Genomic DNA, 4,050 nt, shown 5'->3' with positions numbered 1-4,050 from the left:
GGTTCCAAATATTCAGACGCACTGCCTGCAAAGATCAAGATGGATGGATGGATGGATGGCACTGAAATGATTTAAGACAGCTAAACCAACCACAAACTCTCCAAACAACATACAATATTTTCCCTCCAATCCATCCCAATTTTACACATCCTTGTTATAACATTATAGGCCTGCTCCTTATGTCGGTGTCTTTACTCTGTCGCTCTCCCACAAAAGGGTGATGGCAAAGTTTGGGAAAAAGCCTAGTACTGAAAATATGAAAGGACTTGAAAAATCACACGCAGGATCATAGTGATAATGCCTGTTTTCAAAGGATGAAAAACCAATACGCACCACAAAGAAAACCTCTCTTCACTTCCATAGGATTCAAAGATTCAAATACTGTCTCTCATAAGACACGTGGCAGTAATTATTATTAATCCGTTTAAGTTTTTTTTTAGCAATTTCTGCAGTGACAATTACTGCTAAATTAAAAAAAATAAACTTAGTAGATCAGAATGGAGGAGGTTATTGCAATCATCTTTCTACACTTTTATTTCTGGCTCTTTATTCCCTTGTTCAATTTTTGTTCGCTTTAATGATTCATCCTTCCCTTAAATTTTCTGATTTTATTCCTAATTTAATTCAATAGCATCTTTTTTTTCATACTGTGTTAAGAGTACTGACAGTATTGTTTCCAAATATCAGACAAATTAATTCATGCACTGTTTCTTCTTCAATTCACCCTAAAGAAAAGTCAGTTGGAATGCAATTTATAGGGCTGTAATATAGATTGGATTTAGCTTCCAAAAGATGCTTTGGCATTCAGAATAATATAAAAACAGCAGATGCTTTAAGGTGTTGTAGACAAGTGTCACATGCTCCTGAGCATTCTGTCAATCTAAAAAATTGTAGGATCCTAATAATTAAAAAAAAAAAAATGGGAACAGTGCCATCTAATGGACACCTACATGTACAGCATTATACCTACAAGAGGAAATATTGTATATCTATGGTATAACTCTCAACCAGTGGTTGGGCTACTGGAGTCATGGGAGTCACAGTACTGTATAGCCTAATATTTTTGAATAATATTAGACTGCATTGTAGCAAGGAAGAAATAGATTGACTATAATTCCGAAGAGTCTATTTAAGATCATTATCATCATCAACAACAAAACTATCTTCCCCTGGTTCAGCAAACTACATAATTTCACAATAACTATTCAAGATTTTTCACTGTTAAGCCATACTAATTTTATTAACTGAGTGTATTACTGTTGTTTTATAATTAAGCACATTTTGCTTAATAATGTGGGCTCTTTTCAGAATTAACCAGAATCCACTTTGTCCAGTAATGAGTAAAAAAACATGTGCTCATTTTTTTTCTGAATATTTCTAGCAACTCAACCCGATATATCCACTAGCGAGATATGATGGGAGATGCAATTATACCATATTTGGAAGCCACCCTACTCATCCCTCTTCATCCCTACTTTAATCAGAGATCCAACAGTGGATTCGTATCTATGCATCTTTCCCCTTCTTTTGCACCTACATAGAAAACCTTGTCTATTACTATGATTTACATCTGTACACCCCCACGGTGTTAATCAATACAATGTCTCCAAAATGATTTGTGCATAAGAGATATCTCCAATTGCTTTCTGCTGGCTTAATAGAATAGACATATTTTTGGATTGCCAAGAACTTGGCAGTGGCAAAATCATGTAATTTTTAACAAAAGCGACACCAAATGTGTGCAGTAATCTCAAATAGTAAGTGAATTTATACAGCAGTAATACCTACATCTGCTCAAAAGTAAGTTCCAGGTTTGTAAGGATTGCAATATAATAGACAACAAATTTAAGAATAATTACTCAGAAGCAAGTTCTATGTATAGGTTTGTATTCCTGTGCATAGGTTTCTACTTTACCAGATTAAAATGGGACTTCAGTAAATCTCTTACACAATTTTTTTCAAGTCATTGCTAACATGCAACTGGCTGATAATGCCAGAAAAAGTCAGATATTTAGAAGAACATGGAATGAAACACCAGGACTGAGAGATAGTGATTTAAATCCTCAAAATACATATAGAGTGGCTTTTATCCTATCACTCTGAAGAACTTAACAAATTTCACAAGATAAAGATAAAAAGAGGAGACAGAGAGATCTAAAGAATTAGAAATAGCCAAAAATTTTGGGGTTGAGGTGGGATGGGAAGGGGGTGGGGAGGGCACTGAGGAGAAATTTATTCTAGTGATACATACATGCTCTTCTTAGCAAAAACTTAATTTGTATTGGTAAATCAGCAGTCACAACTTAAAAGAAATTATATGAAAGACTTCATGTAGGAAGCAATGCCAAAACCTTCTTTTTCCTCTTGTATTTTTTAAACTCAACTTTAATAATCAGAATGATTTCTTTGAAGAAACTATTCTGCTCAGTTTTAAAGCCTTTTCTAAAAAAAATCCACAAAAGTTAAGAACCTAATACTTTTAGCTATGTGCAAAATTTCTTTTATCTCAGGAGTTAGCGGAACTATCGAAAATAAAATAACACTGAACTCTTCTTTAAGTGACAAATTTCTCAACTTCAGAGTTTCTCTTCCTTGTGCTATTCACATCCTGATCTTGTTTATGTTGCAGATGGCATTAAAATCTATAAACCCTTTTTTCCGTAAACTTTTTAGCTTTGCTTCTTCTGGAATAATTAATTTTCCTAGGTAGTCATAGTGATTTACTTTGTTTAAATTTTAAGAGACTATTAAGTAATTGTGAAAATAATAGCACATCAGCATTTGAAACTTTCAAGCTTCAGTCTTGTTTTATGTTTTTCTTTGAACAAGACCTATAAACACAGGGGAGTTCATTTCTGAAAAAGAAGGTGTCTAGAGGTTAACAATCCCTAATACGTCTGTCATTTTTCTATGCTAAGATACATAATATGAAGAATCCCACTTGATTAGTCTAGTGATGGATCTAAACAAATATGTTGTTTCCGAAAGCCATTATCTAGATGCTTCTAAAAAATTCACAGGCAGAATTACTTCATCTTCTCCCCCAAGCATCAGATAGTGAGGGATATCTCTCCCAAACATAATGGTTCTATTTCAACATCATATTGAATGCTAACTGATAAATTTGTCTTTCACTGTGAATTTGTCACAACAGATTTTAACTACCGTGAATAGAATAGAATAGAATAGAATAGAATAGAATAGAATAGAATAGAAAAATTTATTGGCCAAGTATGATTGGACACACAAGGAATTTGTCTTGGTGCATATGCTCTCAATGTACATAAAGGAAAAGATACGTTCATCAAGAATCATTGAAGAATAAGCTAATCAACCACACATGCAAAATAATCTGAAATGAGAAAATATGTTTGTGCATAGCCTGTATTGCCCTGTTATTGAGGATCACTAGATCTTAGTTCTGATTTTGAAAGAGGGGGGGAAAAGTTTCACTCTCTCCAAAACACATAATGTACAGTAATCTGGTTTAATCATATTTTCAAGGGCTTTTTTTCTAAGATAAAAAAAAAACTTCAGTCATTTAGTTTTTTCTTCATAGGGAAGATCCTTTAATACACACTCATTTGGTGGTCCAATTTGCATCTTTATAGTCATGCTATTTTTGAGATGGGACAAGCAGAAATGTCTGAGAATGGAGCATACAGCTATATTTCTAAAAAAAAAAATACTTTCAGCTTTTTGTTTTGTCAGTAATTCTGCACTTTACTTGTTTTATCCAGATCTATTTTAATGCCATTATTCTATTTTTAGTATATCTTTTTATTTTGTGAGTAGCCAACTAACATGCTTGTGTGTGTGTTTGTGTAGCCAGGGGAGCCCCTATCTTTCTGTTGAATCAGAAGGTATGCATTAGGCTAGGGACTTTAATACAGAAACCAATGAGAGATATGTAATTAAATTCCTTAGAAGACACAACTTTTTCTCCTCTTATATAGAGAGGTTTCTATTTTAGGTTTTCCTCCCAGGCAAGGGCAATTTTAATATTACGCTGTAGAGTAACGTTATTCAGTTTTTCCTCTGTCATCATCT

Source organism: Pituophis catenifer, unplaced genomic scaffold, assembly GCF_029215685.1.
Source record: "Pituophis catenifer annectens isolate HBS135680 unplaced genomic scaffold, rPitCat1.0.hap2 SCAF_1, whole genome shotgun sequence".
Lineage (NCBI taxonomy): Eukaryota > Metazoa > Chordata > Lepidosauria > Squamata > Colubridae > Pituophis > Pituophis catenifer.
The sequence above is the reverse complement of the archived record's forward strand: the minus strand, read 5'-3'. Positions refer to the sequence as shown.